Here is a 24,999-nt window from a genome sequence, read left to right as displayed (position 1 = left end):
AACTCTATAAGAATGAGGTATTTCTCTTTTGTTATTTGGTATCCATAATAGTATCCTTAATATCTGAACCAAATATCTGGGATCTTATTTCATAAAAAAGACTAATAGGCATAAAAGATCAAATGACTCCTGATAGAACAAAAACAGAATGCCCCATGCTCAGTTTTAGATACTTCATTCAAATTAGATTAACGAAGAAACTTCAGTGCTAAACTACACTGTAGATCAAACGGACTTAGTAGATCTCTATTCCATCCAACAGATGCATAGTTTACAATCATCCCTAGACCTTTTTCCTAAAATAGATGATATCTGGGTGGTTTTAACAAGTACAAAATAAGTGAAATAATATCTTCATATAGTGCTGGAATAAAAGTTGAAATCAATAGTAAGAAAAACAATACCAAGTACACAAATATGTAGAGACTGAACAATATGTATATTTGAATGGCCAGAGGGTTATTGAAGAAATCATGAAGAAAATTTGAAAACAGTTCCTAGAGTCAGAAGAAATTGGACAGCTTACAGCTATGAATGTTTAATTTACAAAGACATATAAAGGAAATAACTATTTTATACAATTCAAGTTTTCAAAGACACAAGAACAAGCCAAACCCCAAATGGTAGAACTATTAAATATCAAAGTTTTAATCTACAAAATTGTGACTAAATGGACGATATGTGGAATAAGCCATGTAAAGAGAAGGTACTTTTATAAGATTGATATACCCCTATCAAATATAACCAATAGGAAGAGAGAAACAATACTTAAATTAATAAAGTTACAGGTGAGAGGAGGAATATTATCAGAGATACCAAAAGAAATACAAAGGAAAATCAGAAAACTGTAAAAACTTACATTCCAGCAAAAGATTAGGGAAAAACTCCCAGAAACAAAAACTTACATTCCAGCAAAGATTAGAAAAACTCCTAGAAACTTATGTCCTATAAGAGGGTATAAAAGTATAAATATGTCTGTAGAAAGTAACATGATTGAAATAACAATAGATAATCTAATAAAGCATTATTACTGAGTTCTATGAACTTTTATAAAAACAAAGCCAACACACCACACAGATATGTCTCAAATTATTCCATAAAGAGAGGGAAAATACCTTTCTTGTTTTATTATACTAACACTTGTCTGATACCTAAACTGGAGAAGTACATAATACAAAGAAAGTATAGACCAATCCCTGATGAGACATACATGCAAAATTAAAATCCATGAATCTAATAAAAAAATCATACACCATGACCAAGTTGGTTTCATTTAAAGGATGCAAAGATGGTTCAATATATGCAGATCAATAAATGTAATATAGCCCATTAGTAAGTATAAAGACAGACATCACACACAGGATACAGAAAATGCCCTTGGCAAAGTTCAACATTCCTTCATGATAAAAGTTGTAAAGAAAGAAATTATGAATGGAAGGAACACATCTCAACGTAATAAAGATTATATAAATCAAACCCATGGAGGAAAACTTAAACTGTTTTCTCTTAAGCCAGGAAGAGTTTTCTACTCTTATATAGTGCTTGAAATCTTGGCTAGAGCAATAAGGAAAATAAATAATAGAGCTCTCTCCTCCAGCCGAGCAAGACACCCAAAGGAAAAAAAAAAGGCCAAGGGAAAGAAGGTGGCCCCAGCCCCCACTGTCATAAAGAAACATGAGGTCGAAAAGGTGATGAATCCTTTGAGAAAAGGCCTAAGAACTTTGGGATTGGGCAGGACATCCAGCCCCAAAGAGATCTAACTCATTTTGTTTATGATATAACAAATAAAGCTTGCCTGAAGATCAAGAAGCATAGCATACAGCCACTAGATCTTATCTGTCTCTCAGAACAAATGGACAATTCTGTCCTCAGATTGCGTGTCCAGACTCCATTGCTTCTCCGATTGCACTGCTCTCTACCAATCCTTGGACTGTACTAAGCTCCTATGTCCTCCTGCCTTACATTTCTCCCTAGTGCTTGGATTAAAGGCATGGGATCCCAAGTGTTGAGGTCACCTTTGTGTGAACTCTGTCTCTCTTTTAGAATGAATCCATTTCATGTACTTCAGGGTGACCTTGAACTAACAGAGATCCATCTGTCCCTGTCTCCCAAGTGCTGGGATTAAAGGTGTGTATGTACCAACACTGCCTGTCCTCTTTGTCTAATTAGTGTGGCTATCTTTATATTATGGTCTTCAGGCAAGTTTTATTTGCTATATCATAAGCAAAATATCACCACAACTCACATTGTCAAATGGTCTCTTTCTATCAGGCTGCAGCAGCAAAGGAACATAGTCTATAAGCGACTCAGAGTATGTCCTGCCATTAACCAGTTCACCCAGGCCCTAGACCAGCAAACAGCTACCCAGTTGCTTATGCTTGCACTTAAGTACAGGCCATAGACAAAGCAGAAGAAGCAGAGGCTGGTGGCTCATGCTGACAACGGAGATTTCCTAATAAGAGACCACCTGTCATTCAAGCAGGGGTCAATACAGTCATCACTCTGGTGGAGAACAAGAAGGCTCAGCTGGTGGTGACTGCTCACAAAGTAGACCCCATTGAGCTAGTGGTCTTCCTGCCTGCTCTGTGTGGAAAGGTTCTCTACTGCACCATCAAGGGAAAGGCCAGGCTGGAGCAGCAGGTCCACAGGAAGATGGGCACCACTGTTGCCTTCACATGGGTTAACTTGGAAGACAAGAGTGCCCTGGTTAAGCTGGTAGAAGCTATTAGGACCAATTACAGCAACAGATAGGATGAGATCCACGGCCACTGAGGAGGCATCATTCTGGGTCCTAAGTCTGTGTCTTGCATCGCCAAGCTGGAAAAGGCAAAGGCCAAAGAACTCACCACAAAACTGGGTTAGAGGTCCAATGCTAAATTGTCTGCACATAAATATAAATTACAAAATTTTCAAAAGAAATAAAAGAGGCACGAATGGGAATGGAGGAAACAGAATTATCCCTATCTGTATATGCTATAATTTTGTACTTTAAAAAATCCCAAAGGCTAAACCAGAAAAATTAACTTGATAAACACTTTCAGCAAAATATCAGTGGACAAAGATCAACATACTGTTGTATACAGCAAGAGTGACCTTGGCTAAATAAGAAATGAGGAAAATTTTACTCACAGTAGCTTTAAAATATCTAGAAATAAACTTACCAAGAAAGTGAAAGGCTCCTATAATGAGAGTTTTAAAATATTGAAGGAAAACTTTCAGGATTCTTGAATATTGAAAGGCATCTTATGATCATGGTTGGTAGAATTAATGTTTTCAAAATGGCTATATTACCAAAAATGATCTAAATTGATCATTACAACCAGTGGTGTTTGTGATAGAACTAGAAAGGATTCTAGCATTCATATGGAAGAACAAAAGACTGCAATAGCAGAACAATTTTAAGCAAAATGAGTGATGTTGGCATCACAATACCTTATTTCAAAGTCTACTACAAAGCCATAACATAAACAGTAACATCAACACAAACAGAATGGTGTCGATATAGAAACAGATATGTAGCCCAATGGAATAGAACAGAGAGTACAGAAATAATTCCATTTTGCTATGCTCACTAATCCTTGACCAAGGTGTCAAACATATGTTGGAAAGAGTTTAGAGTCATAAATAAATGTCGCTAGTAAAGCTTGATATAAATATGTAAAAAATGAAGGTAGGCCCAATTATGTCACCCCACATAAGAGTCAATTCAAAATGGAACAAACATTCAAATGTAGTATCAGAAACTCTGAAACTGCTGTATGAAAGAAAGCAAAGAACAACAAGACATTGGCATAAGAACAGACATTTTTGAAATGACTCCAATACCACAGGAAACAATCCCAGGAACAGACAAATAAATTTATATAAAATTAAAAACTTGCATAGCAAAGGAAATAATCAGCAGAATGAAGAGATACGTACAAAATAGGAGAAAGTCTTTATTAATTGCACACCTAACAGGAGATTAGTATCTAGAATCATAGAAGAAGTTGCAAAAAATTAAATACTTCCAGACCAAATTATCCAGTGGGTTAACTGAGTAAATAGACAATTCCCAAAGGAAGAAATACAGTGGCTAATAAATATTTTTCAACATATTTAGCTATCAGGAAAATATAAATTAAAACTACATTGGTAACCCATAATATTCTAGTCAAAATGGCTATAATCAAGAGAAACTTTTGGAGGTTTATGGTTTCTGGGTGTGTGTTGGAAACCTGCCACACTCTTTGAATGTGCCTGAAAGGCAGGAGGTAAGGATTGAGAAAAGAGACAAAAGACAGTAGATAGAGTCAGGAGGGCTCTCAGTAAATACTGTAGATGCCTCAGTATTATTTTACATAACACTTATATACCTAAAGCAACAAGGGTGGGGGCAAAACACTTCTTTACCATGATACAAGGAACAAACAAGTATAATTACTCCCCTATTTCTCAAACCAACCAGTAACCATGCCCTTTACTAAACTTCCTGTTATCTGGCCTGGAGGATCGAGAATACCTTTGAACTCTTTGTCCTTTAGTCAAGATGGAATGGAGTCAAATCTGTGGGCTCCCATAGACATATGTGTATTTTCTTTATTGGTAGAGCCACTGATAAATTGCCCATGATTTTGGAAATAACTCCTCAAACATGTTGATATAAGCAGACCTAAAAAACACATTGGAATATACACACACATATGCATACAAAGAGATGGGGGACTAGTTGAGGAAAAGAAGGAGATCATCAGGAGTGGAAGAGAGATAAGAGAAATTAATAGAGCTAAATATAAAAATTTTTATATACATGCATAAAAGTTTAGAATGAAACTCACAGGTGGAGATCTTTGTTGGGCCCTTTATTTCCCAGTAAATGCACAGAGATTTAATATTAATTATAAATGCTTGGTTGATAGCTTAGGCTTATTAATAAATAGCTCTTATAGCTTAATTAATTCATATTTCTTTTCTGTACTCTACCACATATACTCAGCAAATGTTCTGTTTGGGAAACAGGAGTGGGGAAACAAGTCAGAGTATTTAAATACACGTGTGTGTGAAAGCAGGATGAGGAATTACTTGGTAGAAAGGGCCAGTGAGGAGTTGGTAGTAGTATTGAGGAGGGCAATGTTTTTTGCGGTAGGAACATAGTATAATGATAGTTTTTCATTGTTAGATGTTCACAAAAATTTTATTAATTATATTAATTAAATTTGTTAATCAAAAGATTAATAAATAAAGCAAATAATAAAATGACCATTATTTTGCACGTTAATAAAGTATGCATGATAACAATATAAAATATGGGGAATAATAAAATATGTTTAATGTTGTAAAAATTATGTACAAAAATATAGAAATACTTAAAACAGGGTCGATATGCCATAAATGACAGTGATAACTTTAACATGCCTTGGTCTTTTTCTGCTCACTCTTTCTCTTTCCACTTTACTCCTTTTATTAGTTGCTTTTCTGTTTCTATGATAAAACACCATGACTAAGGCAACTTACAGAAGGCAGGGTAATTAATTATCTCACGAAACAATTTACTGTCAGTGTTGTGTCTTTCTTATTGCTTATAGAAGACCTGACTCATTATCTATGTGCACTTGAGAGCTATCCTTATTAGGACATTAGTTTTAAGTTCCCTGGCTGTGTGATCTCATCATTTACTGAAATAAACTCCATCCCTAGTAGTCAGTAATACTACTGTTACATATAAAAAGCAGAAGACAGGAGGAATATTCTGCAAAATGTTAATAAGAGTATCAAATCTAAGAAATTTCAATGTTAAGATTTTGTGGCAAGAGAGAAACATGTTAGTATGCTATGAAGCCAAAGAAGCCAAGTTATTTTAAAGTACCAATCAACTTCATAGAAGCATCAAAAATAATTTCAACTCATATTGAATTTGGCAATATATATTATATAGCTAGGTCAATTTTAAAGTTACAGAAATTGAGATTCTTCCATATGCTTCAAAAGTGACCCAATTGAGGATAACAGTAATGAACATCTATTACATGTCAGATAGTATGCAAGAAAAATAAATTCTTATGATTCCATGACATAGGTCCCTGTTTTATTACATTTTGAGTGAAGAATCTTAGTGTTAATACTTAAGTTCTTGTTAGTAAATATTAGAGACAGTATTTAACATTAGATTTTCTGACTGAAGGCCTGGGGTATTTTGCCCATATCATTACACATTTTCCTTCCCCTGGTATTATTAGTCATGGATGATTTAGAATAGATTATTTCTGTTCTGACTAATGCTAATTGTTCAAAAATATCTAATATCTCCTGAGTATTATGAGTTCTAGCTCAGATTATAGGTCCTGTTTTATCATTCTGTATCATGAAGAAATCTGAAAATGATGTTGCGGGGTGGTTGTTAGGTTGTCATTAAGATACCATGGTTATTAATTTTATATGTGGACTTAAGGAGGCCATTAAATACCCAGATATTTGGTCAAACACTATTATGGGTATCTTTCTGAGGATATTTTCAGATGAAACAAACAGTTGAATGAGTATGTTATTTAAATGTGAGTTCAGTCATTTGAGAGCATGACTACTGAATCTATGCTATAGGATTTTTTTGTGTCTTCTGATTATCAAATATAGATTTGGGATGTTAACATCTATAGTTGCACATGCCAATTCTTTTTAATAAGTCTTGAGATACACTTCAATCTCTGCACACAGACTACTCCATTTTGGTTCTGCTGCTCTGTTGAAGGTACATACAACTCAGATTATATGATAATGAAATTCAACACTATAATGAAAGGATAGCACAGATAATTCTCCTTTGTGAAAGAATTTATGCTTAAAGGGGTCTTTACATTGACAATTACACATTGTCTTATCATGTGGACAGTGAGTAGCTGTTATCACCAGGAAGCTAATTGGCCAAATGTTTAATTTCTTTCCTAAAAATGCTGGTACCTAGTGTGATCATTATTATTGCAATTCTGTTGGCATTTAACTTACCTTACCTAAGTCACAAAAATTAAAATCAGAAAGATGGATTCTTCTCAAATTTTTATATTTTATCACAACTCCTGTACAGCTCTAGGCATAGATTAATGAATGGAATATGCACAAAATGATATAAGCTCCCACATATGACATTACTCAGATGTCTCAAACTCTGAGAAAAGCACATAAATGATTTATGGCATTGATATTAATCTCTTTCCAGTAAATGCATTACTTCAGTTACACGGGAAATTGATGTTACTTCTCTAATGCCAAATTAATTTCTTTCTTGCTGGATCAGCTAAATGATATTAGATATTAACCTTTCATACATCTAAATAGGCTAAAATATGGGAGAGATTTTATAAAATTTGTATCCTGGCTCCTGGTGGAAGAATGTGTATGCTTTCTTTGTAGTGTCTTTTTTTACCCTGAGATTGTAGATCCATGAATATTAGATCATGTTTAAATATATCTTAATATTATCTAGAAATAGAATAATTATAATTGAATCTGAATATTTAACACAGGGATATAAATAACTGCATTGTAAATGAGAATTATAAGTTATGAAAGTCCTTCAAAATTCTAGAGAACAAAATTTCCAGAAAGATTGTCAGATATCTACTAACAAACTATTGTTATTATTTAAAATAAATTTCAATTTAATTATACTTTGATCATATTATTCTCCCTCATGTCCATCTAAATCGTCTCCCCCTCCTACCCATCCAATTTTTATATTTTTCTTAAAAAAAACCAAAATCTCAATACAGCAACAACCCACACCCAAACTAAGAAAACAAAGTAATACACTACTGAAAAAGAAACAAAACAAAACAAACAACAAGCAGAAAAAACCTCCCATCAATATATAATCAAATAAAAGGACACAAAAATTATGGAGTTCATTATATGTCAGTTAACTACTTCTGAACCTGAGGCCTGACCTGAAGTAGTTGATATACCCAGTGTCACTGCTTTAGAGAAAATGGATTTTCTTCTCCTAGCATATATAAATGACATTTCAGTTGTTAACCTTTACCCTAGTAGCTAGGTTTTCATAATTCATTTATTCATTGATTAAAAAATAACAAAATAAAATGTAACTAAATAAGAAACTCTCACACTAAAGTTGTATAAAATGAACCAGCAGAAGGAAAAGAGCCCAACAGAAGGCATAAGATTCAGAGACCCACTCATTCACACACTCAGGAATTCCATAAAAGACTAAACCGAAACCATATTATGATATAGGATAGCCTTCTGTATGTTGCAAATATATGTTGCTTTTATTGGTTCATGAATAAAGCTGTTTTGATCAATGGCCAGGAAAAATATAGCTAGGCAGGAAATATCAACTGAGAGAAAGAGGGTGGATTCAGGGACCTACCATGTAGCTGCTGCAGGAATAACATTCCAGAACATTACCAGTAAGCCACAGTCTTTAGGTAATACATAGATTAATAGAAATGGGTTAATTTATAAGAGAGAGCTAGCCAGTAATAAGCCTGACATATTGGCCAAAGAATTGTGATTGATAGTAAGCCTGAGTGTTATTTCATAAGCAGATGCAAGGACCCGGAGGTGGGAGAGAAACCAGTCCAGTGGGACTGTGCAAGACAGAGGAAAACTTCCAACTACATCTGGTAGACCAATGTGGGACTCATAAGTTTCCACAGAGGACCTAAGAAAGCTTTTTAAAAGTTTGTGTGTGGATGTGGTGAGGGGGGATCTGGAGCACGTATAAGGAGCTGAGGACAGCTTTTCTGGTCCTGTCTCATTCATTTAGGCCACCGTGCAGACTCTGTGGCATTCAGGCTTGAGTATAGCTTGCTAGATTCTTGCTGCAGTACACAGGCATTTCTAGGCCACATAGAGTACTTCAAGGTAGATTTAGTTTTTTTTCTCAGACAGACAAAAATGGTCTAATGCGCTGTTTAATAGCAGCATGGACCTACAATGTCCATGGAGCTGGGGTGGTGAGCAAGGCTATGTACCTCACCATGTTGGAAAACCAAAGCAGGGTAGAATCAACAAAGTCACCATTTTAGTCCTAGTCACGTCCACTTAGCATTTTAAAAACCTCTTCTGGTCAGAAAATGATTACAGATATATAATAAGAGCAGATTCAGACAAAAAGGCCTCTAAATGGGTCAAAGTGTGTTTGATAAATGTACATGGGCTTGAGAGAGGGGGTAGAGAATAGAAAATCCCATAGATAAAAAATATTTTAAGAATAAAAAACAGACATCCTTAAAGGAGAAATAGAGTAGTAAAAATTATAATGGGCCATATAAAGATGGAAAATATACAGAGATTCTGAATTATGTATATTTTGTGTTTTCTTTGAATTTTTTGACAGTTAATGAACTAATTACAGAAAGATATTTGATTGTAGGGACTGGTAAGCTAAACCAACATTTATATTTTAAAGATATTTGACGTCAAAATTTAAATCTAAGGACATGTTGCTTTGGAAAAGAGGTTCTGCTTTTGTTTCCACATAAGATGAGAACCTGTGGATAATATGGTTGGATCAAACAATACCCCCTGAAGTGATGACCCAGGTGATTCAACATCCAGACACCTTCAAGGCAACTGGCTGAGACTAGACTGCCTCAAAGTCTACTATAGCCAAGATTTAACCATAATTCTAAATTTTGTCAGAATCTCCATAAGATTAACAGTGTCCCCAATTAGAAAGAAGTAGTCTAGAAAATTGTACCCAAATTCCCAGATATTGTTTATAAATGTTTGTTTTTATTTAAAAGGGATTGATTATAAATGGTTAAATGCCACAGTCAATCTCTAAAAAAAAGAGGAGAAATGGTATAGAAATACATTGGCATGGATTTTGGTTTATTGATACAAATTTTAGTCAATTTTGATATACTATATATATTTTTACTCTTGTTTAAGGTATTATGTTTACACAGATCATTTAAAAATATAATATATGATTAAGAAATACAGATTAATAGTCATGTATAATAGTCAAACTTGTAGTCATATTAGGATTTCTAAATATACAGAGATATATCTCAGATGGATAGGTAATCTTCAAACACTTCAGAGACCCACAGAATATGACATTTAAATTGTTTTAAGAACTTAGACTGTTCTTGACAATGAGACATGTCTGCTACTGGCAGCACCTATTACTTCAGAGAGGATGATGCACATCAAAGAAATTCTTTATGGAGTTTGACTTCAGTGTGGCAGGGCTAGACATTTGAACAAGGAACTGCTCTTGCCTGGACTGCTTGACAGTATGCAGGACCCACAGTAGAGTGACTGCTAAACTTTCCAAGATAAGATGGGATGGTTCTTCAGGGTTCTTGCTTCACAGAGGAAATTGTAGGACTGACAAACTTCGCCAGCATAAGACAGAACAGATCTTCAAATTTCATGTTTCACTGAGGAGTCTGCCAGACACTCTAGGCCTATAGGCTGAAGATGGATGCCCCAACATTGCAGAGGAACACTGGGTGACTGTCCAGGCAACAAGATATCTCTGTCATTTCTAGAATTGTGGAAGCTGCTTGCAGTGCACTTCCTGTTTACTTAGGTAATATTATATCCTTCTGGAGTTTTTGATGGGAGTTGAAGACAGTTGTTATAGTTTTCTATTTCCTCAATATATGTTTTTATTTAAATTAGAAACATGAATGCTTCACATGTCAATCCTAGCTCCCTCTCCCACCCTTCCTCCCTTGTCCCTCCACCAGTTCCCCAGTCCCCAACTCAAACCCCACATCATTCAACAGATCTCCAAAGTCTGTCGTTTCATCCAGGGCAGGACCTAGGCCCTTCCCCATGTGTCCAGGCTGAGAGAACATCCCTCAATTTGGAATGGGCTACCAAAGATCACTCAAACACCATGGTAAACACTGATCTACTACCCAAGGCCCCAGTGATTTCTGTGGCCTCCTCACTGATACTACATTCATGGAGTCTGGATCAGTCCCCTGTTGGACTCTGTGCCACCAGTCTGGGATTCAAGAGCTCCCCCTTATCTGGTCAGCTGTCTTTGTGGGTTTCACCGTCATGGTCTTGACCCCTTTGCTCATCACTCCTCCATCTCTGTCACCAGGTTCCAGGAGTTCAGTTCAGTGTTAGCTGTGGGTATCAGTCTAGGCTTCCATCAGTCACTGGATGAAGGTTCTAGGATAGCAAATAAGGTAGTCATCAACTTTATCATCAAGGAGGGGCTATTATTGTAGTCTGTCCACTATTGGTTTGCCAGTTGGTGTTATCCTTGTAGATCTCTGGAGATCTTACTAGTGTCAGCTCTCTCCTCAAGCCTATAATGACTCCATATATTATGGTATCTCTCATCCTGCTCTTTTTCCTCAACTCAAACTTCCTGCTCCCCCATGCCTTCTTCTCTCCTTCTCTGAGGCCCCTCTCTTTTTACTGACTCCCTCTCCCCTACCCCCATGTTTCCAGTCTGCTCAGGAGATCTTGCCTCATTCCACTTCTATGGGGTATCATGTATCTCTCTTGGGAACTTCCCTGTTTCCCAGACTCACTGGCACTGGAATTTTAGGCTGACACTCTCCTGATCCATATCTAAAATCCATATATGAGTGAGTACATACCATGTTTGTCTTTTTGTGTCTGGGTTATCTCACTCAGGAAGTTTTCCTCTAGTACCATTCATTTTCCTGCAAATTTCAAGATTCCATTGTTTTTTTTCCACTGAGTAGTATTCCATTGTGTAAATGTACCATATTTTCTCTATCCACTCTTCAGTTGTGGGGCATCTAGGTTGCTTCCAGGATCTAGCTATTACATATAACGCTGCTATGAACATAGTGACACAGACATCCTCGTTGTGTGAATGTGCATCTTTTGGGTATAAGCCTAAGAGTGGAATTGCTGGGTCCCATTTTCCTGAGGAATGTCCATTCTAATTTCATAGTGGGTGTATGAGTCGGCACTCCCACCAGCAGTGGAGGAGTGTTCCCCTTTCTCCACATCCTCTCCAGCATAAACTGTCGTTGGTGTTTTTGATATTAGCCATTCTGACAGGAGTGAGATGGTATCTAAGAGTTGTCTTGATTTGCATTTCCTGGATGGCTAAGGATGTTGAGCACTCTCTCAAGTGCCTCTCAGTTATTTTAGACTCCTCTATTGAAAATTCTTTATTTAGTTCTGCAGCCCACTTTTTAATTGGATCCTTTGGTGATTTGGAGACTTGCTTCTTGAGTTCTTTGTAAATTTTGGAGATCAACCCTCTGTCAGATGTGGGATTAGTGAATATTTTTCCCTTTCTGTGGGTTGCCTTTTTGTCTTGCTGACTGTGTCCTTTGCCTTACAGATGCTTCTCAGTTTCAGGAGGTCCCATGTATTAATTGTTGACCTCCGTATCTGTGATACTGGTGTTATGTTCAGGATGCTGTCTCCTGTACCAATTCGTTCAAGGGTACTATCCACTTTCTCTTCTAAGAGGTACGGTGTGGCTGGATTAATGTTGAGGTCTTTGATCCATTTGGACTTAAGTTTTGCGCATGGCGATAGACATGGATTGATCCGCAGTCTTATACATGCCAGCCTCCAGTTATGCCAGCACCATTTGTTGAAGATGCTTTCTTTATTCCATTGTATATTTTTAGCTTCTTTTTCAAAGATCAGATGTTCATACGTGTGTGGGTTAATATCAGGGTTTTCAATTAGATTCCATTGGTCTACCTGTCTATTTTTGTGCCAATACCAAGCTGTTCTCAGGATTATAGCTCTATAATAGAGCTTGAAGTCAGGGATGGTGATGCCTCCGGACGTTGCTTTGTTGAACAGGGTTGTTTTGGCTATCCTTGGTCTTTTGTTTTTCCATACAAAATTGATTATTGTTCTTTCAAGGTCTGTGAAGAATTGTGCTGGGATTTTAATGGGGATTGCATTGAATCTATAGATTGCTTTTGGCAGGATTGCTATTTTTACTGCATTGATCCAACTTATCCAAGAGCATGGGAGATCTTTCCATTTTCTGAGGGCTTCTTTAATTTCTTTCTTTAAAGATTCAAAGTTCTTTTGATACAGGTCTTTCACTTGTTTGGTTAGCGTTACCCCAAGGTATTTTATGTTGTTTGTGGCAATTGTAAAGGGTGATGTTTCTCTGATTTCTTTCTCAGCCCTTTTATCATCTGTATATATTAGGGCTATTGATTTTCTTGAGTTGATCTTGTAGCCTGCTACTTTGCTGAAGGTGTTAATCAGCTGTAAGAGTTCCCTGGGAGAGTTCTTTAGGTCATTTATGTAAACTATCATATCATCTGCAAATAGTGAAAGTTTAACCTCTTCCTTCCCAATTTGTATCCCCTAGATCCCGTTTTGTTGTCATATGGCTCTGGCTAGACTTTCACGTACAATGTTGAAAAGGTATGGAGAGATTGGACATCCTTGTCTTGTTCCTGATTTTAGAGGAATTGCGTTGAGTTTCTATCCATTTAGTTTGATGTTGGCTGTTGGTTTACTGTATATAGCTTTAATTATGTTTAAGTATGTCCTGTTATCCCAGATCTCTCCAAGACCTTTCTCATGAAGGGGTGTTGGATTTTGTCAAAGGCCTGGGGTTTGTTGGACTTAAGTTTGTCTTTGGTCGATGAATCTAATTCTCCTAGTGTATCTTCAACACCTGAGATTTCCTCTTCCATCTCTTATATTCTGTTGGTTATGCTTGCATTTGTAGTACCTGACTGTTTTCCCAGCTTTTGTATTTCCAGCATTCCTTCAGACTTTTAAAAATTGTTTCTGTTTCAGATTTCAGCCCTTGTACTGTTTGAATAGTTTCTTGCAATTTTTGCTTTGTCTTTTGCTCCATTTCTTGCATTTTTGGATTGTTTTTTCTTCCATCTCTGTAAGGTATTTTCTCGTATCCTCTTTGAGGGCCTCTATCGTTTCCATGAAGTTGTTTTTTATGTCATTCTCTTCTTGTTCATTTGTGTTGGGATGTTCCAATCTTGTTGGTGTAGGTCTCTAGACTCTGGCGGTGTCGTATTGGTTTTTCTCTTGCTCCTGGTGTTTTTATATTGTCTCCTTCCATCCATTTTTTCAGTATGTTCCAGAGAATGCCTCTTTCTCTCCTGGTGGGTGTGGGACCAGGGTTCCCTTCTGGTGGGTGTAGGCAAGTCCACTGTTCTGGTAGCTCTCCACTTCCTGGTCTAGTGGGTGGAGAAATAGACTAGGATCCTGGGGTGCTTTGGATCTCACTGGGATGGATGGGAGCCCCAGTGGTATTCCCCAGGCACAGGACTGTGGGCTGGAGACAGGCCCTGATAGTCTTAGTCACTTGGGTGGAGCACAAGACTAGGATTCTGGGGTGAGTTTGCTCCTGCTTCTGGAATGGAAGCCTCCGTGGCAGTCTCCAAGCACAGGAAGTCAGTCTAGCCCTAGTTCTGTGCTTGGAGCAGGAAGCTATGATACCTTGGCTACTGCCGCTGCTGCCGGGGTGGAAGCCTCAGTGGCAGAGCCCAGGCCTAGGCATTTGTTATAGTTATGATAAAAGATAAATAAGATATAAAAGTTTAGACTCACAAAGATAGGATAGATGATAGAGTATTTTCTTTAGTTTGCCAAATACAAATAAACTAATATTGTAACTGTAATTCTTGCTTGGTAACTTTTGTTATATGTACTTTTACTATGTTAAAATTAAAACTTTCCTCTTTTAATTAGATAGAAAAGGGGAGATGATATGGGATGTCCTTTTGTATGCTGCGAATATGAGTTGCTATTTTGACCAATGGCCAGGCAAAATATAGCTAAATGGGAAATCCAAAGAGAGTAACAGAGAGAAAGAAGTTGGAGGCAGGGAGGCTCCATGTAGCTGCTGAAGGAGTAACATGCCAGAGTATTACTGGTAAGAACAGCCTCATGGCAATACATAGATTAGTAGAAATGGGTTAATTTATAAAATAGGCCTATCCAGTAATGAGCCTGAGCCATTGGTCAAACAATTGTAATTGACATTAAGCCTCAGAGCATTATTTCCTAAAAGGATGTGGGGACCTGGAGGCAGGAGCGAAATTCGTCCAGTAGGACATGGTGAGACAGAAGAAAATTTCCAACTACAATAATACATACACAAAGGACCTTGTATAGTACCATGAAATCCCTGTGCATGCTGATTCAAACTCTCTGAGCTAATATGAGTTTTTCTTATGTTGATTTATAGGGCCTATATTTTTAACTCAGGTATAATGTATAAATGTACTGCAAACTTAGATTGTCTCTTTTCCCTTCTTTATTTCCATGGACATGATGTTCTAGATTAGTTTTTCTCTAAATGTTCAATAGTGCATTCCCTATCTATCTGACAATCTTTTTAAGGACTTTAGTTTCTATTTCAAGCTTTATATGGCATTCAGTTGCCTTGGATCTTACTTTAACTTGTTTACCATAATCCAAAAACTAAATCATGTTGTAGCTCCAAATTATCAAAAAGAAAATTGATTGGTTCTCTTCAAGTTTAGTTAACTGTGACCCATAAGAAAGGCTACCTTTTGGGGGATGTAGTTTTAACAAGTCACGTATGAACAAGATATGAGTTGGGGGAAGTGACGGGTACTTCTTACATATTTGCAGGGCCTGCAAGTATGTTATGGCTCTTCTAGCTAAAGAGTTCTATGAATTCAGTGGAGCAGCTCCTACCTCTTTCCTTCTTAGTTTTTAGAAATTAGTCTGTTTCATTCCTAAATCATCCTAGATAAAATGAATAATGGCTGTGAGCAGTGGCAGAGCTGCTGATAAGCAGCACTATTATTTGATGTTAATCAGATTTACCTGATAGACTAATTTTACAAGCTGTGGAATTTCCTGTATTATGGTTTATAGAACTAAATTTCTTGTTGACACATCCTTTATTGAGATGAAGCCTTCTTATTCATTTGGCTAGTATCCTAGAATTTGTATCGTTGTAAGCCTGCTTCATTTTCTGACATTTTGGCCCTTCAATAAGAATCATTTCTCTATTCAAATCAGGTTTTCATTTTCTTCTTTGGGTAAGATCTAGATGTGAATAAATTCATCCTTCTGACCACCACATAGAACTTTTTGTATTATTGCATCTTTTGACACCTTTCACATCCAAAAGAATGTCTGAGCAAACTATGCCTTGTTCTGTGTATAGCCTGAAGTCAGATCATTTGGTTGTTGTTTATGGGGCCACTCACATGACAACATACTTTGAAACATTTTTTAATTTGACTCAGGTTAAAAGATAAGCATGGTTATTTTGATAAGTCAACATTGTAGATGAATATACAGGCTCAGAACTATAGGGAGATGAAGTACACATACTACATACCTGCCTTAAACCACAAATCATTTGTTTTTTTAAACTAATTTGTTCTAACTTTCTAAACTATACAGTGATCTTCACTACAACAACAACACACCAGTAAAATCAAATTTCTTGGTTTAAATAACTTTTATCAGTTCATGTGAACACAAATAATTATCAAAATTGTTGATATACTTACATGGCTCAACGTAGGGAAAAATACCTTAGGCTGGGATCCTATTTTAAATGAAATGACTCCTTCACATTCCTTTTCCAAGCTAGATAATTTCCATGTCTAGTGCATCAAATAATACCTGCCAGTTTTCTCAAGTAGGCTTAGACATTATATATATGCATAAACAAACAGATATACCATATGTAAAAATGTATAACTTATGTTTTATGTAAAACCTATTTAAATATTTAAAATAAAGCAAATAAATTAAAAACATAATATATGCTTTAGATATATTTCGCATAAAATACTAAACAACTGAGAACAGGAACCATTCTTTGGCACACTTTTGCCTCCCTTTGTATAGTAGGGTGACCTACTAGGTAGAACAATATAAGACACATTTCAAAATGAGGATTAACTAAGGGTGGGAGATCTGCTTTATCATGGATGGTACCATTCCATTGGCTTTGGGAGAGGCAAGTGCATTAAAAGGAAAAATGGAGATAGCATTAGAGTTCATGTATTCCCTCTTAAATTTTTGACCACCATAAGGTGAACTGCTATGTTCTTCCCTCCAGCAAGATGGGCTGAAATTTCTGAAATACTGAACCAATGTAAATATTGAATCCTTTAAGTTACTTGTCCAGAGATGAAGAAGCTGGTTAACAAACATAAGTATTTAATATGAAATCTACATTCTTAACAAATTTTAAATCAACAACTCAATCTTGTTGGCTTCAGACAGGCTATAAAGAAAAATGTTATTGATTTTGTCAATAAACTATTTGGTTAGAGAAATTTGTATTTTTAATTAAATTATTTCTTTTATTTTTCAGAGTATGATATAATTACATCATTTTCTCATTCCCTTACCTCCAACCCCCCCCCATATACTTCTCCTTGCTCTTTCAAATTCATGGCCTCATTTTACACTAATTGTTGTTATACACATGAATGTGCATATGTATGCGTGTATGAATTCCTAAATCCATAAATATAACCTGCTTAGTCTGTATAATGTTGCCTGAATGAATGTTTTCCAGCTGACCATTTGGAATTAGATAGCCTGTTGGTGTGTTCCTCTTGTGAGACGATTGTTTTTCCCACCCTCCCCATTCCTTAGTTGCTTATAGTTTTTTTTGTGTAGGGTTAAAGGCTTTATGGACTTTGATCCATTCACTTTAACATGTCTGTTGTTTTCCTTGTTTAAGTTCATGTTTAGACAGTCATGTTAATAAAACCAGGGAGTTTGCTGTGAAATTCTGTCTCCTAGGAATGTTAGTAGTAGTGTTTTTTAGGAAAATGCATACCCCATTTGTTAGGGAATATGTAGTTAAGTTTCATTTGTACTTATGTTTACATATCTGTCATTTCATAGTGCTATTGTAACAGTTCTACTAATTAGTTTTGAAATTCTCAGAGTATCATTGGCTACTATTAAGAAATTACTTTTAGTATCCTTCCTGGGTAATTTAACTTTATTGTGATAAAAATACAGTGCTCAATAAATACTATTCTGTTGGTAGCACATAAGTTCGTATTTATGCTGATTGATTCTCTTCAATTGCCTAAACCACCTACAAGGTTCAGATTTTTCCCTGTTAATTTTGCTTTAGAATTTTTATTTCTGAATGCAAACAGGGAACAAACCATATATTATCACTGCATGTTTTTTTGAGATACTAGTGGGAGCTTCAGAATCTATACCAATGAAATAATATGGAGGTAAATTGCCATAATATACAATAGGCTATTATATCCTAGCAATCTTCAATACTTTGCTAACTTGGATCATACTCATGTGCAAATTATGTGCATACAATGATGTTAGAAATAAATATTTGCTCTTTCCATATTAGGGCCAGTTGTTTGTTTGGTTTTTCCTGATAAACTGAACATGCTTTTCCCTGATATTTATTGTGTGCATTTAGGGATAGTACTTTACTTTTACAAAGTAAATGAGATCCCTTATGTGTATATGTAAGTATGTGTGCATATGTTTATATGATTGTATGGTCTGGAGCTTGCTAAATAGGCTAGGCTGGCTGGCCAGTAAGCCTGTGGACTCCTCTTGTCTCTGTTACAAGCATAGCTCACCACACCCAGACCCTCTTTTTAAACCTTTTTTTTTTTTAGATCAAACTCAGGTCCCTCTGCTTATAAGGCAAATGCTTTACCAGCTTGTGAGATTCTTAAGCTGATTTTCAATGATTCAATTCTTACTCCCCATGAGGAATACAGAAGTTACTACACACACACACACACACACACACACACACACACACACACACACACACTCACTCACTTTAGATAGTTTGTAGAAAAGGATTCAGAAGATACAATGGTACTATAATACTATGGTTTTTGACTGACCTTACAATATTGTACCTTAATTCAACTGTGCAAAATAATGAAGTAGATTATTTGAAGAGCACTGTGAATTCATTATACCCTGAGGTTGGTAAACACTATAGTCTGGATCCTCCTTTTTTCTTCTTGTTCTGAGTCTATGGACATCCTGAACTAGCCTGTCACTAAAATAAGTAATTGAGATTATAATCTTTTCAAGGCTATAATTAGTTATTTTTTGTTCCAAATTTTGACATGATAGCTGATGGGGAATCCAATCGAGTAGAGAGATTAAAGTCAATCTTCCAAAAACATCTACTATAATATAAATTGAGAATTCCTTGTATCTGTGACATTTACTTTTTTTATTGCTGTAGGAATGTTTTGTAGATTGAGCTCTCCTTTTGCAAATCTTATGTACTTAGTCCATTTGAGCTTCTATAACAACCATCACCACCAAAACAGACCAAGCTTCTTTCCAAAAAAGAAAACAATTGAACAATTGAGAAAACAAATAACATCATGTGCTAGAGGAATGTGGACACAAGGAAAATCTTATATTCTGCTGGTAGGAATGTAAACTTGTCTAGCCTCTATGGAAAATAGTATGGAGGCTCCTCAAAAATCTGAAAGTAGATCTACCATATGGCCCACCTATATCACTCTTGATTATTTATCCAAAACACTCAAAGTCAATGTATTAAAAGAGAGTTGCCCATAGCTAAGCTAAGCTATATAATGGGATCAACTCAAGTTTCTGAGCATTGGAGTAAGTATATAGAAAATATCATATAATATCTATATACCTATATCTATCTATCTGTCTGCCTATCTCTCTCTCTCTCTATATATATATACATGTTGTGAAAGACAAATGAAGTCATGTCACTTGAAGGGAAATGGGTCCAATTGGAAAGAATCTTTAAGAAAATCAAGTAAGACTGAGAAATATAAGTGTCACATGTTTTCTGTCATTTGTAATCCAGAGATTAATATATAATAGTCATAGTTTGTGTTTTAGATAAGTGTGCTTATTGGGTATCCAACAAGCAAAAGTAGCAAAACCAATAGTGAATTACTAGCAGGTTTGATTCCAGCACCCCCCCAGCACCTTACCCAAACCCCATTCCATTCCCCAGGGAGGGTGAGTCCCTCCAAGGGGAATCTCCAGAGTTTGTCATTTCATTCAGGGCAGGGACTATGCCCTCCCCCAAGAGTCCAGGCTGAGAGAGCATCCCCCATTGTGGGATGGGCACCCAAAGTACATTGTTATGCCAGGGATGAATACTGATCTACTACCCAAGGCCCCATAGATTGCCTAGGGCTCCTCACTGACACCCACATTCAGGGGGTCTGGATCGGTCTCATGCTGGCCTCTCAGCCATCAGTCTGGGGGCCAAGAGCTCCCAGTTGTTCAGGTCAGCTGTTTTTGTGGGTTTCACCATCTTACTCATCAGTCCTCCCTCTCTGTCACTGGGTTCCAGCAGTTCAGTTCAGTGTTTATCTGTGAGTGTCTGCTTCTGCTTCCATCAGTCACTGGATGAAGGTTCATGTTTGCCTTCTTGTGACTGGGTTACCTCACTCAGGATGGTTTCTTCTAGTGCCATCCATTTGTCTGCAAATTTCAAGATTCCATTGCTTTTTCTGCTGAGTAGTACTCCATTGTGTAAATGTACCATATTTTCTCTATCCACTCTTAAGTCGAGGGATATCTAGATTACTTCCAGGTTCTGGCTATTACAAATAATGCTGCTATGAACATAGTGGAACAGACATCCTTGTTGTATGAATGTGCATCTTTTGGGTATATGCCTAGGAGTGGAATTTCTGGGTCTTGTGGTAGACTGATTCCCATTTACTGAGGAATCTCCATAGTGATTTCCAAAGTGGCTGTACGAGTTGGTACTCTCATCAGTATTGAGTACTATCTCCAGCATAAATTGTCGTTGGAGTTTTTGATTTTAGCCATTCTGATAGGAGTAAGGCGGTATCGCAGAGGTGTTTTGATTTGCATTTCCCGGATGGCTAGGGACATTGAGCACTTTCTTAAGTGTCTCTCAGCCATTTGAGAGTCCTCTATTGAGAATTCTCTATTTAGTCTGTACCCCACTTTTTAATTCGATCCTTTTTGTTTTGGAGACTTGCTTCTCAGTTTCAGGAGGTCCCATTTATTAATTGTCGATCTCAGTGTCTGTGCTACTGGTGTTACACACAGCATACTTTTTATATTCTTGCTTGTGGAGATAGAAAGGCAGTTTTCTGGGACTTCTATGTGGTAGTTATTCCATTCATGAGGAATTTGCTCTACTAACAGTTACTCTGCCTCAAATACTTTGTAAGTTACAATATTGAAAACTGGAGGTTTCTTCAGATTTTGCTTTCTATTTCTAATAAAAAATGATCTTCAAATTATTTTTCTCTTGTAATTTACTAAGTAATCAAGGATAGCCACAATGTATCTTAGACACATCATTATCTAAATATCCTACTAGATTGTTTCAAGTTATTTTTTCTTTTTTTTTTTTTTTTTTAGTTTTTTGAGACAGGGTTTGTCTGTGGCTTTGGAGGCTGTCCTGGAACTCGCTCTGTAGACCAGGCTGGCCTCGAACTCACAGAGATCTGCCTGCCTCTGCCTCCCAAGTGCTGGGATTAAAGGCGTGCGCCACCAACACCCGGCTTGTTTCAAGTTATTTTTAAGAGAAGATTAGTATATATACAGTATTCAGGTAAGAATTTCTTTTAATGTGGTAGAATTTCCTTTTTCATGGTTTTTATTATTTATTTTTTTTAATTTTATTTTCCAGTTTAAATTTAGATAAGAAACAAGGTTGCTTCACAAGTCAGTTCCAGGTCCCTCTCCCTTTCCCTCCCCTCCTCTCGTGCCCTCCCCCCAACCCCGCCCATTATCCCCTCATTTCCCCAGGGAGGGTGAGGCCCTCCATGGGGGTGTCCATAATCTGTCATTTCATATAGGGCAGGGCCTAGACCCTTCCACAAGAGTTCAGGGTGAGAGTGCACCTCACATTGTTCTATGGGAGTCCAAAGTCCGTGTGTATACTTGGGATGGGTACTGATCTGCTGCCCAAGGCTCAAAGGATTACCTAGGCCTCCTCACTGACACCCAGATTCAGGGGGTCTTGATCAGTCCCATGCTGGATTCCCAGGCTGATGCCTGGGATTCAAGAGTTAACCTTTGTCTGGTCAGCTGTTTCTGGGGGGGTTAAACCAGCTGGTTTTTAAATTATACATTCTTCATTTTTAGTTGAGACCTCATTAGAATGGCCTTTGTCACATTTATACCCTATTCTTGCCATGAATACTTAGCAAGAAGGCTAAGGCTTTCTCTGTCTCATTTTTTTCTGAGCTTTCCCCTGAATCAACCTTAACATCATGTTCACAGCAGTACAGCTAGTACATACCTCCACACCCTCCTAACCTCTATCAGTTACTCAGGCTTAAAATCCTTTTGAAATTTTGGGAACTCGCTAATATCAGCACCCTACTGAAAGTACTAGTTCCCGTTTTAGTCTGTTGGGCCACCATAATACCATAGTCTAGATAGCTTAAAATCAACAACATTTTATTTCTCACAGTTTTAGGGTTTAGGACGTTTGAGGTCAATGTGCCAGGAAATTGGTGTCTTGGGGAAGGCCCTGTTTCTGTAGCTTTCTCTCTGTGTCCTCACATTGTAGAAGGAGACATGAAGATTCTTTTATAAGGATACTGTATTAGTTACTTGTTTTGTTCCAATATGAGAAAATATCTGACAAAAGGAAGACAAGGTCTATTTTTCACAGTGTGAGAATAAAATCCTTCACAGTGGAGGCGAGCTAAATAGAAAATCCTCTTGGGAATGGCTTGAGGTAGTCCCATGTGGTTATTGGATTGATAGCTTTGGTTTCATCCTGACTTTTGACAGGTATCTCTGCTTCTGGAGACCAACCGTGGTTTCCTGTTATATAACCTTCCCATACATAGCTGACTGATTCTTAAGGACAGGGAGACGGGGAGAGGTAGTTAAAGAGGAAAAAAGAATCTTAGAGCTTTGGGGAAGGAAGAAGGAGGGCAGGAAGAGAGAATCCCTGGGAATCATATTTATTTTTTGTTAGAAACAAAACACAGGTAGCACCCAGTTGCCAAGGAGAGAGGATGAATCAAGTTTGTGGACTCTAAAGGTTGAGATTCATGAGTCTGTACCATAAATCTGTACACCGTGAGTCTGTACCATAAATCTGAACTAAACTGATAATGACCAGATGAAGGACATTAATGCTGTTAACAGAGGGTACTATGGACCTATATGTTACATTACAGTTGAGGATTCACTCTCTTACACACAGTTTCTTGCTCTCCCCTCTTCCTTTCTCCTTCTCTACTCCCACTTTCCATCCACTTTTCTCTGAAAGTCTCAAAACTTTCTACTTGAATAAAAATATTTTAAAGCAGTGTTGGAAGGTGTAACAAAAGACCCAGATACTAATATTGGGGTTCAAACTTCAAGATGCATATCAGAAAAGTAAAGCAGCTGGCAACTATCTCTCACCTCTACCTCAGGCTGAAAGGACTGGTACATACATGAGCTCTTCACAAAGTCTCAAACTGCTGCCTATCCTCAGTTTGGCTGGAGAACGAATGCCTCTCTGAGACCTTACTTCTGTCTTATATACTTCCCTAATATTGGGGTTAAAGGTGTGAGATATAATTCTCTTTTAGACTGATTCACTCTTGTATAGATCTGGGTGGCCTTGAACTCACAGAGATTCGTCTATCTCTTAATCCTGAGTCCTAGGATTAAAGGTGTAGACCAACACCTTCCAGCTTCTGGCTGCTGGAATTAAAGGTGTGTGCCTGACTTGGCTTTCTGAATCCGCAGGTAAGCTTTAATAAATCATAAACAACATATCACCACAGGAAGGTGTGACTTTATTTTTGTGTCTGTGCCTCTAAGCCATTATCTAAGGCATTTACTAAGTATTTGGAGACTAGTATATGTTCCATAAACCCAATGAGGTAATGTGTACAGATCACTACAGCTCTCTTTGTAATGCCAGATGATGTATGGCCGTTTTTCTGCCCTATTCATTAATTACTTCTAGAATTAAGTTTTCTCAAGTTCATTAGCATATCAATCAATTATCCTGGTAGAAAAATGTTCACACAGCATGTTCCTGGCCTGGCAGCAACAAAAACTAGCAGTTATGAGTCTGTCATGTGCTGGCTGTCATGTATCATATAATCTTTTGAAAGTTACTGATTTTGTTTTATAGATCAAGGAGACTTGTGTTTAAAAGGAAATAGACCATGCCTCATGTCACACATCTTTACTGTGGCAGAACCAACATTGAATCTATCAGTCTGACATGCTATTTGTATTACAAAAGAGTACCTGTCAGCCTTTTTCATATGTATCACTTCATTCTGCCTTCTTTTGTTACTATTTCACATGCATTTCCCTTGCTTGTATTATGGCATCTTTAAAGGGAATATCTGTGCCTTACTACAGCCTCTTCTGCTCTACCCTCTGGTGCCTAGCAATGTCTTGCATATGATTGATCTTCAGTAATTCTTATAGCAAAAGAATGAAACACGTTATGGCATTCTTTATGGGGACAAGGCTATGTTCCCTGTAACTTATATGCACCCTTTCTTTTGCAAATATTTACTGTGTGTATAGTGTGTACCTAGTGTTGTTTTTGTTTTTTTGAGACATTCTCTGTGGCTTTGGAGGCTGTCCTGGAACTAGCTCTTGTAGACCAGGTTGGTATCGAACTCACAGAGATCCACATGCCTCTGCCTCCCCAGTGCTGGAATTAAAGGCATGTGCCATCACTGCCTGGCAGTACCTAATAATGTTTCAGGTTTGTTTTTAGAGGTAGGGGGTCTGACTGTACTTGGCTTAAGTGTTAGTGTTGACACTTAATCATATGGTCTTAACTTTCTTACTTAGCTTCTTGGAATCACTTTTTTTCAGTTTTATCAGTAATTTTAAGCACAGCTCTATGAAATCAGTTAGACAATGTATATAAGGAAATTTTTGTATTGAGTTTTTGCTAAATGTCATCTCTTTGATAAGTTTTATTCACCTACTAACCCATTCTCCTATTGAAAACTTAAGAGGTTGTTTTTAAAATAAAATAGTATTTTACCATTATACTTAGTTTGTTATCATCACACATGTCTTTCCACAATACAAGATGCTAAAACTGATGAATTAAGATTG

General features: G+C 37.0%; 1 protein-coding gene and 1 pseudogene across 10 annotated transcripts in view; both read left to right on the top strand.

Moving 5' to 3' along the window:
• The window catches only part of LOC101826706 (AGBL carboxypeptidase 4), a 1,098,260-nt gene that overhangs the window by 69,993 nt on the left and 1,003,268 nt on the right, over positions 1-24,999 (top strand). The window lies entirely within an intron of this gene.
• Positions 1,401-2,862, top strand: LOC106021300 (annotated as a pseudogene).

Source organism: Mesocricetus auratus, unplaced genomic scaffold (assembly GCF_017639785.1).
Source record: "Mesocricetus auratus isolate SY011 unplaced genomic scaffold, BCM_Maur_2.0 Super-Scaffold_100014, whole genome shotgun sequence".
Taxonomy (NCBI): Eukaryota; Metazoa; Chordata; class Mammalia; order Rodentia; family Cricetidae; genus Mesocricetus; species Mesocricetus auratus.
Note: the sequence above shows the minus strand (reverse complement) of the source record. Positions and strands in the feature narration are given on the sequence as shown.